General features: G+C 48.1%; 1 long non-coding RNA gene across 1 annotated transcript in view; it reads left to right on the forward strand.

Annotated features, from left to right (window-relative positions):
• The window catches only part of LOC146861955 (uncharacterized), a 113,971-nt gene extending 100,731 nt beyond the window's left edge, over positions 1-13,240 (forward strand). The window contains exon 3 of the long non-coding RNA XR_014978075.1: positions 12,139-13,240. This is a non-coding gene — a long non-coding RNA (uncharacterized LOC146861955). The remainder of the gene's footprint in view (positions 1-12,138) is intronic.
• Positions 13,241-14,766: the final 1,526 nt, after the last annotated feature.

Raw genomic sequence — 14,766 nt, forward strand, 5'->3', positions numbered from 1 at the left:
TTGAACTTGATTGTGTACTACTTTGTGGTAATGACATTTCTTCAACATCGCTGCTCGTTAGTAGACTGGCTACCTCTGCGACACTAAAGCCCTTGGGCCTAGGTTGGTGGGGTTGGACCGCTGTGCTGCTCCCAGCTTGGTTCCCAGACAACGCTTTGGTGCCAAAAAAAACATTGGCCGGCACACCACCAGTCGTGGTTAATGGCACTTCCTTTTTCTGTTCCTTCTTCTCACCGGCAACTTTCTTGGTACTGGACCTGGTACCTTTCTTTGGGGCCATCTTCTTCAGATGTCAGGCAGGAGGCAGATGCACAACAAGTTCTGGTCACACGTGGGCGTGATGCGCAGCAGGACTTCTGTCTGGCTTGCAGTACAACGGGTAGCCAGGTGATGCCGATGACACCTCCTACTCTGTCTTTTGTGCACCTAAAAGCAAAGAAGACAGGAGAAGAACATCAGTGAAATGTTGCATTTGTTTTTGTGGTTCAGATACTTAGTACTGTACTAGTGCAAACAAAAGATAGTCTAGCCATTTATGACTATTTTTTTTAACTAGAGCTATGTTATACTACTAGTACTGTGTACAGCCACACACTACACTCTCAGGAAGGATAGGAAAGTTAATAATAAACAACAAAATAAAAAACTAATGGAAGTGGGGTGGACCATTGCATTATTTGAGCATCTCAGCATCCATGGAGCTGCTGCTGGCAAAGGGGGTGGATGGATGGAAGCAGTAAGCCAATAGGAAAACCATGCAGGCCTATATGGCAAAAGCAGGACACTAATAACTCCCAACACAAAAAAAGGCCACCAGCCACATGGACACTCACAAATCACTAACAAGCAGGGGGCCTGGGAAACACCAGGAGCTGACAAAAGGCCTATGAAAGTCAGGTAAAGGATGCATGCTGAAGCACACTGCTCTGCCTTTTTAATGCAACAAAATACAAATACGAACATTCACAGGCCCCAAAAAGGTCTGCAGGGAGCATGCATCGCACACCAACACTCACCAGACACACACAACAAAAGCATGTCTTTAAGACAACCAACATCAGAAAGCCCACCCCAAAAAAACACATGTCCCCAACTCAATCCAATGCCATCCATGCCCTAAATGATGTCTAAATTCAACAGAGCACACAGAAAACAGTAGATTACTAAAGCTGTGGCTACCTGCTCTGGTCCTAGTGGATGAAAGCAGGCCTGTTGGCAGACAAGGCCAGGCAAGCTTGCAGGCCTAGGCCTCAAAATGGCCACCAGCCACATGGCCAGGCCCAACAACATCAGCAAGGCCACCCCAAAAAACACACTTCCCCAACTCAATCCAATGCCATCCATGCCCTAAATGATGTCTAAATTCAACAGAGCACACAGAAAACAGTAGATTACTAAAGCTGTGGCTACCTGCTCTGGTCCTAGTGGATGAAAGCAGGCCTGTTGGCAGACAAGGCCAGGCAAGCTTGCAGGCCTAGGCCTCAAAATGGCCACCAGCCACATGGCCAGGCCCAACAACATCAGCAAGGCCACCCCAAAAAACACACTTCCCCAACTCAATCCAATGCCATCCATGCCCTAAATGATGTCTAAATTCAACAGAGCACACAGAAAACAGTAGATTAATAAAGCTGTGGCTACCTGCTCTGGTCCTAGTGGATGAAAGCAGGCCTGTTGGCAGACAAGGCCTGGCAAGCTTGCAGGCCTAGGCCTCAAAATGGCCACCAGCCACATGGCCAGGCCCAACAACATCACAAAGGCCACCCCAAAAAACACACTTCCCCAACTCAATCCAATGCCATCCATGCCCTAAATGATGTCTAAATTCAACAGAGCACACAGAAAACAGTAGATTAATAAAGCTGTGGCTACCTGCTCTGGTCCTAGTGGATGAAAGTAGGCCTGTTGGCAGACAAGGCCAGGCAAGCTTGCAGGCCTAGGCCTCAAAATGGCCACCAGCCACATGGCCAGGCCCAACAACATCAGCAAGGCCACCCCAAAAAACACACTTCCCCAACTCAATCCAATGCCATCCATGCCCTAAATGATGTCTAAATTCAACAGAGCACACAGCAAACAGTAGATTACTAAAGCTGTGGCTACCTGCTCTGGTCCTAGTGGATGAAAGCAGGCCTGTTGGCAGACAAGGCCAGGCAAGCTAGCAGGCCTAGGCCTCAAAATGGCCACCAGCCACATGGCCAGGCCCAACAACATCACAAAGGCCACCCCAAAAAACACACTTCCCCAACTCAATCCAATGCCATCCATGCCCTAAATGTGCTTGAAAATGAAATATATTAAAAAAACAAAAGGAACAGTTGCTTCATCATGCACACACACACCCATGAGGCCATGCCCATGGCTAGCTCGGGCCTACTACTACAACCCACAAAATAAAAAAATAAAAAAAAAGGAATGATGATAATTAATTAATTATCAAAAATAAATTGTAGTTACACAACAACTGCAATGCCCACAATCAAACACAACAACCACTTACTTGTAAAATATCCTATTCCAAAAATCCTGAAATCCAATTGCAATGATGCAGCAGACAAAAAGAGTGATCTTTCCAGCTCCAAATCCAAAGGCAGAATGAGCAGGAGATGGACAAAGCACTGGGAGGAGCCTGCTGGACAGGAACAGGAAGTTGGAGATTCTGTGTCACTTCCTCCCTCTCTACACCTTGTAAAAAAATGACTCCTTGCACAAAAAAGAAAAGCCAAATGTCAATGTAAGGAGTTCTTTTCATCCAAAATCAGTATTTGCAGATGGTTTCATGCTGCTAGAGCCGATATTCCTCTCCAAATTGTAAATTTTACGTTGTTGAGTTCTCGAGCTTCACATTACTTCCGCCGGCGTGTCGAAAACGATATGATCGTGTTCACTTCTTTGTCCCTGTCGCGTTGGATATGACGTGTTCGCGGTCTCTTTCTCCTGTTCGCGTTCGATTTCACGTGCCCGCGTCCTCATCCTCTGGCTCGCGATGTAGAATGACATGTTCGAGATCTCAATCTTCTCATACTCGCGCGGTGCATGATCGCGAGAAGAAAGATGTGATCGCGCGACAAATGACGTGATCGCGTGGAAAATGACGTTAATGCGGCCGCGAACTCTCGCGAGACAGCGGAAAATGGCTACCAAAATCCAACATCTCGTGGAGAACGCGACCGGGTCAAGAAAACTTGTCGGAGAACGCAGGGATTCAGGTAAGGCGATCGCGCGAGAATGTATTATTTTACAGCGCGAGCAAGAAAGAAATTATCGCTAAGCTGCGGAATGCGGAAATTTTGACATTTTCGCGCTTTCCGCGGAACGCGAAAATGCCAAAATATCGCAATTTCCGCGAACAGAACGGAATTTTGGCCCAGGCCTAGCAAAAAGGACCATTTCCAACAGCCTCCCTCTAAATTCGTCCATTCGTAAGGTGTTATGTCACATCTACAGCAGGTTCAAATGAAGCATGAATCGCTGTCTTTTATGCTTGTCAGCACTTTCCTGGCACCAGGATAATATTTTCAGGAATTGGATTTGTCATCAGCTACAAAAGGATTTTAAAGCTTTTAATGTAAATGTTAAGAGGTTTTAGTGAACATGCTATGACCCCCATTTCTTATATATTTCACACATTTCAGATTATTTAGTTGTGAAGCAGATAGGCATGGGCATGACTAGGCAGTAGATTATCTGAATCTCATTCCATGCTGCGCCACCAGTTACTTGCTCTTCATTGTTCTAATTGACAGCAGGTAGGAAAGGCGTGACAAGGGCTATCAGGACAGTCAGTGTGCGTTCTACAGACCTCTTCTGGAATGAGAAATGCCAAACACATCACAATCTGCAGGGTTCTGGGGAGTGAAACATCTTTACCGACCAGGGTACTGGCCACCTGAGCGAGTGGTAGTCCCACTGTTAAACTTGACACTGGTCTGTGTGTGAGACTACAGTGTCTTGATATGGACTACAGCATCACTTTAAATCAGTTTGCTCGTGGCGTGTTGGTTTAGTGTGTGACTTGTTGTCTTGGAGATGTAGGTTTCCTGAACAGTGGAATACTGTTCTGAGCTTCGTGTGGTTCAACCATATGGTGACTCAGAACTGTGCTGAATGTGTGTACGTTGTTGTAACTGCTTTGATCTTGCTTATGTTTGATCATATAGAATACCTGAGCTGGTGTTGGGTGGGCGTTGATTTACATCTAAGCTGGTGTTGGGAGGGTGGTAGGTGATATCTGAGCTGGTGTTGGGTGGATGTTGAGTAATATCTTAGATGGTGTTGGGTGGGTGGTAGGTGATATCTGAGCTGGTGTTGGGTGGGTGTTGAGTAATACCTGATCTGGGGTTGGGTGGTTGCTGAGTAATATCTGACCTGGTGTTGGGTGGGTGGTAATTGATATCTGAGATGGTGTTGGGTGGGTGCTGAGTAATACCTGAGCTGGTGTTGGATGGGTGTTGTAGGATATATGAGCTGGTGTTGGGTGGTTGTCGAGTAATATCTGACCTGGTATTGGGTGGGTGTTAGGTGATATCTGAGCAGGTGTTGGTTAGGTGTTGAGTAATATCTGAGCTGGTGTTGGGTGAGTGTACAGTTATATTTAAGCTGGTGTTGGGTGGGTGCTCAGTAATAGCTGAGCTGGTGTTGGGTGGGTGTTGAGTAATAACTGAGATAGTGTTTGATGGGTGTCGAGTAATATCTGAGCTGGTGATGGGTGGATGTTGAGTAATATCAAACCTGGTGTTGGGTGGGTGATATCTAAGCTGGTGTTGGGTGGGTGTTGAGTAATAACTGAGCTGGTGTTGGTCGGGTGTCGAGAAATAACTGAGCTGGTGCTGGATGGGTGTCGAGTAATATCTGAGCTGGTGTTGGGTGGGTGTGGAGTAATATCGGACCTGGTGTTGGGTGGGTGTTAGGTGATAACTAAGCTGGTTTTGGGTGAGTGTTGAGTAATAGCTGAGCTGGTATTAGTTGGGTGTTGAGTAATAACTGAGCTGGTTTTGGATGGGTGTCGAGTAATAGCTGAGCTGGTGTTGGGTAGGTATTGAGTGCTGCTTTGAGGTATTTAGGTCATGATGGTATGATTAGCGCAGTATATCTAATGACGGTATGCTTAGCCACGGTGCATTGGAAGGATCGAAATCCCCGTTACGTTTAGCATGACAAAAGGGCCGAGAACCAAACTGCCTCCATCTTGGATTGCGGCTCTTGCTCTTAGGAGTCACGTGGTCCTCTTACACACCATCTGCCTTCCCTTTTCACGGTAATAATTAGGAGACAGACAGAGTTGCTGAGAAGCAAGGTCACATCTGCTAAAAGGGAGTATCAAGCCAATTCCTCCAGACCTGGGACGAGAAGGGAGTCACCCTTCCAACCTTCTCTGTAAAGATAGTAACCCTTTGTATGTGTAACCGAAACTAGAAATAGGCATGAGCTCATTAGGGGCGCCAGGACTAACTGGTACTTTTCCACATATAAGGTTTTGTATGCTGTGCTGATAAATGTATAAAAGTGTGTTACTGTCAAGGAGCCAGCAGTCTTCCTCGGCGCACCTGATGGGTGAGGATCGACGAGGCTCCTCTATATAGAGATCTATGATGATAATAAACGTTTGAACCTTCCACGTTGCCAACTGCTCCTTATTTAATGGATATTGCGGGTCAATGGTAAGTGTGGCCCTTGGAATAATTATTTGAACACAACAGTTGGTGACCACGAAGGGACCCCGTGACAGGGTCAACCCCCCCCGTATTCGGGTGGTGGGATTGGGGGCGTCCTGACCGGTCGACGGGAGTAGGAGCCTGAGGATTTCTCCCACCCTGCGCGACTTTTCGGTACGTCCCCTGCTGCTAGTCACCCTTCACCGGGGTCCTACGGGCTTAACCCAGAAAATGGACTAAGTTGGTCAGGAGGAGTTGGCAGCGGAGAATGAACATTCGTATCTGGGTGCACCCGGTGAGTATAGATTGATTTGATTTGATTTGACGCACGCGTTGTAACGGTGCATTATGTTTTGTTGAAGCACGCGTCGAGGACGGCGTGCTGTTTGATCGATTTTAAGAGCATTCGTTGAGAACGATGCATTTTTCTTGACTTGAGCACTGGTTGCATTTGTTTGAAGCTCGCGCTGGACAGCGGTTCGTTGATTCGAAGACACGCACCGGAGAGTGGTGTCTTGTTTGATTAGGTTCGCATTACAGTGATCTGACTCGAAGTACGTACAGATGATATTGGATTGATTAGAAATAGCGCGCCGGAGGAATATAGACGGATTGCACGTGGAAGGACCTGTGACCTGGACTGGGTAGCCACAGGCCATACTCCCGACGAGGCAAGTCCTTGTTGGAGAGGGGTCGGTCTTAGTGGTGAGCCAGGAGGGTGACCGGAATCCCCGCGTGCAGTTTGAAACCTGGATCGTGAACCAGAGTCGACGGGCTTGGTTCTTGGATATTGATTGTATGTTGTGTCTGATTGTTGTTTTATGTGTACATGTATAAAAACTAACCAAAATGTCCTGTTTCAGTAAATTGAATTGTTTTGGCTGCTGCTGCCGCACAAGTGACTCCAGGTTAGCTGAGAGCCAACCCGCCCCACCGGAAGGCAGTCCGAGCCATTTTATGTATGTCAAGCATGGAATCTCTCCTTTATTGTTTTGCACTCTGTGGCATAAGTATACTAAGGGTAATGAAGAATTACGGTGGCCCAAGACTGGTTCATTTGATGAAAAGAAAATTGCGTTCCTACAGGAACAATTGTTTTCTAGCGGAGCAGGCAAGCCATGTTCGATGCTCTAATTGCATGGCAGAAGGAGGCTAAACAGCGGCGAATAAGGGAAGAGAAAGTAGCTAGAGCCAAGGCAGGACAGAATGTTACTCAGAAGGCTATGGCCTATGACCGAGAAAGAGTAGAGAAAGGATTGGATTGCATGAATCGCGATTTCAGACTAAAAATTGATAAAAGTTATGTGACCCGCCCGAATGCGGAAGATGAAATAGAGGATCTGTTGGACACCAGGCCACCGCCCCCTTATGTGCCCCAGAGACTATACCCCGAGGTGTCAAGAGCCTCGGCCCCGACCCCAGATACGACCCTGGGGACCTCGGCTTCGGCTCCCCCGGCCAATACTACCTCTCCCTCCCTGCCAAACCTCTCCCAGTTGTCGGCATCTGTGTCCGACGTTATAGCCCTGTTACCTAATTTATTTTCGACAGCTGCAGCCGGGACCCCTCAGCTGCCGACGGGGTCAATGTCTTCCCCTTCTGTTCTACCCTCCTCCTCCGCTAGCACAACACCAGTAGCAGCTGTGACTACTCCGGTACATCCGACCAGTCTAGCGGAGGGGAGGAGGTTGTTCACTCGTTCTGCTTTAGGAACAGAAGAAAGGGCAGCTATTGCCACACAAGCATCCCAGTGGATGCGACATTCTATTTATACCCTTGCTGATATCTGGAGTACCATGAGAGACTACGAACCGGTAAAGCAACAGCATGCCCTGGAACATATGGCTAACCGTCTCATCTCTGTATGGGAACAGGTGCACCAGGAAGGGAAAGCTCCGGCCATATTGTATGATATCCTTGATCAGATTCACAAATCCCGACTGACACCTGAAGACGTGTATGGGAAGGTGCAGACTTTGGTTTCTTATAGAACTCGTCTGCAGTCTGCCCTTCCCGCCGGATCCTCCCAATTCCTTTGTGGGAGGTACACCCTATCTTCCATCCAGAAGTGGCCGCAGTGGTGGATGACCACGGTGTCATTACCCGTCCGGGAATAGATGCCCGGTTCCAGGAACAATGGGTCTATACCCCTTGGAAGCGGAGTGAGGTATTATCCTTGAAAAGCCAGTTGCCTGATCCTAGGAAAAACCCCACTGCCTATTATAAAGAACTGACCGAAGCCGCCTCGTCAGCAGTGATGACGTTGGCGGATATTGAATTATTCTTCGCCCTACTAGTACCGGTGGATATTTGGCGCCAGGTACATGACCAGGACCATGTCACGGAGTTTGGTGGGACATGGGACCAACTGAGAAACTGGGATAGAGATCGCAAGCCGGGGAATAAGCCCCGACCTGAGATATTGGCTCTACCTGAAAGAATAATAACATATATGCATTCCTTGATCCCGCCCAGAAAGGTAGATTGGGACAAGCTGACGGCCTGTAAACAAAAGAAGGATGAGAGTGTATCTGATTTCTTCACAAGGTTTGAGGGAATATTCATTGATTTCAGCAGGCAGGACCTGGCTACGGAGGGGGGTGTACGTTTATTTGTTAATAGATTTGTAACAAATTTGCTACCCGAGGTATCGGCTAGGCTACAGGCAGCCGAGAGTACCTGGACGACCACCACGCCTTCCACGATATTAAGCATGGCTCAGTATTATGAACATCGGGAAAATGAGAGCAAGGATAAGACAGAAAGAAAGTCAAAGGATCTGAAAACACGAGTATTGTTACAGCAGGTGGAGAGGGGTAGAGGAAGGGGGAGAGGGGTACAGAATTTCGTTCCGAGAGGGGCGGGGCCCGTGCACCCGACTGGGCGAACGGATCTCGGCATAAATCAATGTGCTTTCTGCAAGGAGGAGGGGCATTGGAGAGCTCAATGCCCGTTATTGCATGAACAGAACGCTGCTTCTAGGGGACGTGGAAGGGGTAGAGTAAGTGGACATCGAGGTGGATACACGAGACAAGAACAGGCGGTACGAGGTGAGAACAGTCAGAATTATTTCGATCAGAGTCAGGGTAAACAATACTACCATGACGGACGTGTGACGGAGGGAGACATTGGGTACACTCAAGCATAGGATAGCCAAGGGCAGAGTAAGGGGCATGTGTCAATCCCGATAGATCAGGCTGGACCTTATGTCCATGCCCAATTGCTGGAGGCATCAGGTAAGTTTTTGGTTGACACAGGGGCTATGAACAGTTCTGTTTCACGTGCCTTGGTCCCGGGGGCTGCTCTGTCTGGGCAGACTAATGTGTCCGTGGGGTTCTCTGGAACTCCAGTGGTAAGCCCCATTTCAAAACCACTTTCCCTTACTGTGGGACCAGTAACGATTGAATCAACTTTCCTCCTCACCTCCCAGTGTGGGGAAAATCTCCTGGGTATGGATATACTAAAAAGATTACATGCACGCATCTTTTGCTCCCCCGATGGAGTTTACCTAACCATTAGGAATCCCTCTGTCCCCTCCATTCAATGTTTTGCAAAAACTGACTCCTTACCCCCTGAGCTTGCGACACTCCCGAGGGACCTTTGGGCCCTGGGGGACACTGATGTGGGGTACTTACCAATTCCACCGGTGTCCATCACTTTAAAACAGAATGCTCAATTGCCAAGGATTCCGCAATACAAAATAGCCCCCGAAGGTGAACGTGCCTTACTGGCCATTATTTCCGACCTGATTAAAACAGGGGTGGTGGAAGAAACGGCGTCCAATACCTGCAACAGTCCGATTCTCCCGATTCTTAAACGAGCCCCTGTACCCCAGTCCCCTGATTATGCTAATACCTATCGATTTGTGATTGACCTACGAGAAATCAATAAAATTGTGGTACCCCAGTATGCTGTGGTGCCGGACATTAATTCCATCTTAACGATGATTCCTCCCACTGCCACGTTTTTCTCGGTGATTGATTTAAAGAATGCGTTCTTTAGTATTCCCATTCATCCAGATAGTAGACATTTGTTCGGTTTCTCATTAGGAGGCCGCAGCTTTAGATTCTGTCGCGCCCCCCAGGGGTACACCGAAAGTCCTAGCATATATAGCCAAGCCCTGAAAAAGGTATTGGACTCTTTGCAATTGCCGCCAGGTAATGTCTTATTGCAGTATGTTGACGACCTCCTTGTGGCCTCTGATACAGAACAGGGTTGTCGCGACGCCACGGTAACCCTGCTGCGACATCTGGCCACCCACGGTAACAAGGTGTCACTTTCTAAATTTCAATATTGTCGACCGGAGGTGACCTATCTCGGTCATCTCCTGTCGAAGGAGGGAAGACGGTTGACTTCTGAGCGTATCGCAACCATAACTAACATGCCTGTCCCTCGCACGCAACGTGATGTCCGCGCTTTGCTTGGCATAACCTCCTACTGTCGCCAATGGATTGCTAACTATTCTCTCTTGACTAAACCTTTCCTGTATCTAACTACGAAAGATGTGCATGAACCTTTACCGTCGACTGACGAATGCCAGAATGCTTTTTCCGCTCTGAAAACTGCTCTTTGCTCTGCTCCTGTGCTTGGCACCCCTGACTACCGGAAGCCTTTTGTGCTCTACGTGCATGAGGTGGACGGTTGTTCTCTTTCAGTGTTGACACAAGACTTTGGTGGTAAGCAAAGGCCTTGTGCATACTTCTCGGCGGTTTTGGACAATGTCGCCAGAGCACTTCCCAGTTGTCTGAGGGCTGTAGCGGCAGTTGCCATAGCAATCAGACAATCGGAAGGGCTAGTCCTGAATACGGACCTGACAGTGATGGTGCCTCATGCTGTGGACGTATTATTAAACAGGACGCAGACGCAGCACTTAACTAGTGCACGTCTTACAGGGTACGAATTGACCCTGCTTGCACCTCACATAACGATCAAACGATGTGTTAATTTGAATCCTGCCACGTTGTTACCCCTCCCTTCGGAAGGCGGTGGACAAGACACACATGATTGTATCTTTCGAACTGAAGAAGAAACCAAGGGTCGGATAGACCTGACTGACACCCCACTATCTGATGCCCAAGGGGAGTTGTATGTAGATGGGTCATGCTTCAGATTACCGGATGGTAAGACAGCTGCGGCTTATGCGATCACTACTCTACAAACGGTAGTTGAGGCGGCGAAGATACCATACCGGTCGGCCCAGGCAGCCGAATTGGTTGCATTATTCAGGGCTTGCAAACTAGGAAAAGGCATCAGGCTGAACGTCTACACCGACAGTCAGTACGCGTTCGGTGTAGCACACAGCTTTGGGAGGTTGTGGGCGGAAAGAGGATTCCTGACATCCCATGGTGAGAGAATAAAGAATGGGCCACTATTTGAACGGTTACTAGCCGCATTAACATTGCCCAAGACCCTGGCTATAGTCAAATGCAGTGCACACAAAGTTATCACTGATGACGTGGGGAGGGGAAATTTCTTTGCAGACCAGATCGCGAAGGAAACGGCCCGGTCTGACACCACGTCCATGCTTGTAGTGACAAGAATGATAGAAACAGAGGTTTTTAATAACACCATAGATAGCGTGAAAGAGCTGCAGAAAGAGGTGACCCCAGAAGAACTGACATACTGGCAGGAGCAAGTGGGGAGGCTTGATGAGAATGGGTGTTGGACCGATCTGTCAGAGAGGTGTAGATGGTTGCTGCCGAACGCTTTTGTAAATGCGGTGGTAACTATGGCACACGGACCTTCGCATGTAGGAGTTCAGGCCATCTGTGCCATATTGGATTCTGTTTGGTATAATGTCAATATCCCCAAGACAGCTAGGAACTTGGTCCAGCATTGTACAATTTGTCTCCAGCATAATCCTGGGGTTAGTATCCCCGTCCTAGCAGGTAGTTTTGCACCGCCCACCTTGCCTTTCGAAGTACTCCAAATGGATTACATACAGCTAGAGCGAGTTAACAATCTGAAATACGTGCTGGTGGTGATTTGTACCTTTAGCAAATGGGTAGAGGCGTACCCCACGAAGGAGAACACTGCCTTGGCAACTGCGAAAGCTCTGGTAAAAGAGTTCTTTCCTCGATATGGATTGCCACGGGTAATTTGGAGTGACAATGGGACCCATTTTAATGCTAACTTAGTTAAGTATGTATGCAAGGGCCTGTCCATCCGGCAGAAGTTTCATGCCGCTCGACATCCCCAGTCAGCGGGTCTAGTTGAAAAATATAATGGAATTTTAAAACTGCGATTGGCTAAGCTTCAGGACACGACGGGATTAAAATGGCCCGATCTCCTCCCCCTGGCCCTGTTGTCTGTAAGAACTACTCCCCATTCACGGAGCGGTATCTCCCCTTACGAAGTCATTTTCGGCAGACCTGCCAACGTATGGGGAGTACCCCGGCCCAAATCTTTCAGGGACATTGAATATCCTATGTTGACTGATTACTTGTATGCTCTGACTAAAGATCTTCGTTCCATTCATCAACAGATATCTGCCACACTGCAGCCCCTGCCGGAGGGTCCTGGACACGGCGTAGAACCAGGACAGTGGGTCCTGGTCCGAAACTACCAACGGAAATCGAGTTTGGATCCGCGCTGGTCCCGGCCATACAAGGTGCTCCTGGCCACGCGAACAGCAGTGAAAGTCGAAGGGAAGCAGCACTGGATCCATATCTCCCATCTTAAGCGAGTTCCTCTCCCATTGCCAAGGGAGCAACCGGACCAGGAGGAAGGTCAGCCGACTCAAGGTGAGCCCAGCACAGAAGAGTCACTTTCCCCGGACACCCGCAGAGAGGTTGACGGGCGAGGGGAGAGTGCTGTGGGCGTTGAAACCCCTTTCTGTCGCCACCCAATCGTCCAAAGTGAAGCATCTGGTTGGGAGCCCAGCTCCTCATCTGACCCCACTGTGCCCACCTTGTTCGCAAATCCTGAAACCCCTGGTCGGGATCGATATCACCTGCGGCCCCGGAAATAGACGAATCCCAGGTCTAGCCCCGGCAAGTGCAGCCGGAGGCCGCCGCAGAGACCTGAGGATTGTCGGAACACTGGACTGAACTCGTTGAGAGCATGGAACTTTAAGTAAAGCTCTGTTCAGAACGAAGATAGAGACATTGATTAGACGAACAGGGGCCCAGGTGGAGGTCTCTTTTCAGCACGAGTTGCGTCAAGTGTGACTCCAACGCGAGAAGTTTTTACCCTTTTTCCTTTTTGTGTTTTTTCTGAACAATAGGAGTCTGCCTGTGAGGCTCTAAACGGACACAGGAAAGAAGCACCCTCCGGCAGGACGGACTGCTTGTAGACCTCTTTTTTGCCCGAGATTATATTGGACTTTTAGTGAGGAAAATGTACCCTTTTGCTCGTTTTGTCCCTGAAGACGGGCGTCCCATAGTACCCCGTGCTGTTCCCCCGCATTTGCCAATGTTCTCTTCATGGAGCTTGCGTGTTAAAATTGTTTTCATTTTTATACTGATGGTATCATTTGTACTATGCTTAGGTTTGTTCATATATTTAGAGTTTCGTCATCCTGTGCACACCCTGATAATGTCTACTCCTGCCCCTAAGGAACATCATTTCCAGACTTTTGCTCCTCATAAAGAAAGACACCGACAGACATATGTACATAATTCTTTTATCGAAATGCTGCACCAGACTCATAGCTCCACAAACGTTACTGATTGTTGGGTCTGTGGGCTTCTCCCGTCAGTGATGCATAAGCAAGATTTGTTTATATCAGTGCCTTTGTCTTACTTAGGTAGTTGTGAAGCTTGGTTTAAAATGTTATCCATGTTGTACGAACACTACACTATAGATGAACGTCGATTCTCAGAGAAGGATTACGCCTTGATTTTAGCATATATAGAGACACACCAAGGTTTTACCCCTAATGCTGAGGGAACGGATGGTACCCTTGACCCCACCGCCTGCATGAATGTATATACCGATCATGAAAATGATACCTGGCTGAGGGATGAAGTATTGGATTTCATGACCTTCAACTTTACTGAATATTTCAAATACTTCCAAGAGCGAAATGTCTCAAATGAAAAAATCATTCCGGTCCCGGTATTGAATACATCCTCCTCTTTCTGTGTGCAGGGGATGGGGCATTTGTTCGTAGGATATAGCAGATGTAATTACACTTATAGGTTGCAGACATACAGTAGCCCCCCTACACTCACCCCTCCCAATGTTTATTTTGTGTGCGGTAAAAACGCCTACACCTGGTTACCCAGAGGGTGGATGGGTAGGTGTTACTTGTCTTTCCTTTACCCACCGGTGTACATAGCTCCTTCTGATTATCATAAGTCTCATTCCTTAAATCGGCGGAGCCTAACAGCTGAAGTCGCCCGTAATGATGCCACTGATCAAACTGACACTCCAGCACAACATTTTGTTGATATTATAAAAGGGGCGTTGCCCATATGGGGACCCATCCTCAATAGTAAGGAAGTTAGGAGGTTATCCAGAGTGGTGGAAGGGGTGGTTAATACTACTGCAGGGATATTAACTAATATCACAGTAGAGCTCCAGGCGACCCGGCTCGTGACCCTTCAAAATCGTCTTGTTTTAGACGTTATCCTAGCAGATCGTGGTGGAGCCTGTAGGGTCATCGGCAGTTCCTGTTGTGTATATATACCTGACTCCGCCCCTTCCGTCCATCTAGCTATCCAGAAACTGCATCGACTAGCCTCTGAAATTCACACTGACACTGGTACTTGGTCCTTGTCCGGGTGGTTCTGGGGTTTGGTGACCGCCTGGGGATGGAAGTTATTTATGATTCTCTTGGGGGTGGTAGGATTCCTTTTCACTTGTTGCATTTGTCTACAATGCGGGCCGGCCTGTTGTGCATATTGTGCTACTCAGGTTCGCCGATCCATCCCTAAGCCCCCGTCCAACCAAACCAGGATCGATGCTCAGCGGACTCAGAAGGAGACGCATGATTTAATGCAGATTGATGAGGGTATTTTTGAAGACTGACTTCGTTATTAGTTATACTGCACTAAAAGGGCCGTTCTGAGGTATTTAGGTCATTATGGTATGATTAGCGCAGTATATCTAATGACGGTATGCTTAGCCACGGTGCATTGGAAGGATCCAAATCCCCGTTACGTTTAGC

This window comes from Triturus cristatus, chromosome 2_2 (assembly GCF_964204655.1).
Source record: "Triturus cristatus chromosome 2_2, aTriCri1.1, whole genome shotgun sequence".
NCBI classification, from domain to species: domain Eukaryota; kingdom Metazoa; phylum Chordata; class Amphibia; order Caudata; family Salamandridae; genus Triturus; species Triturus cristatus.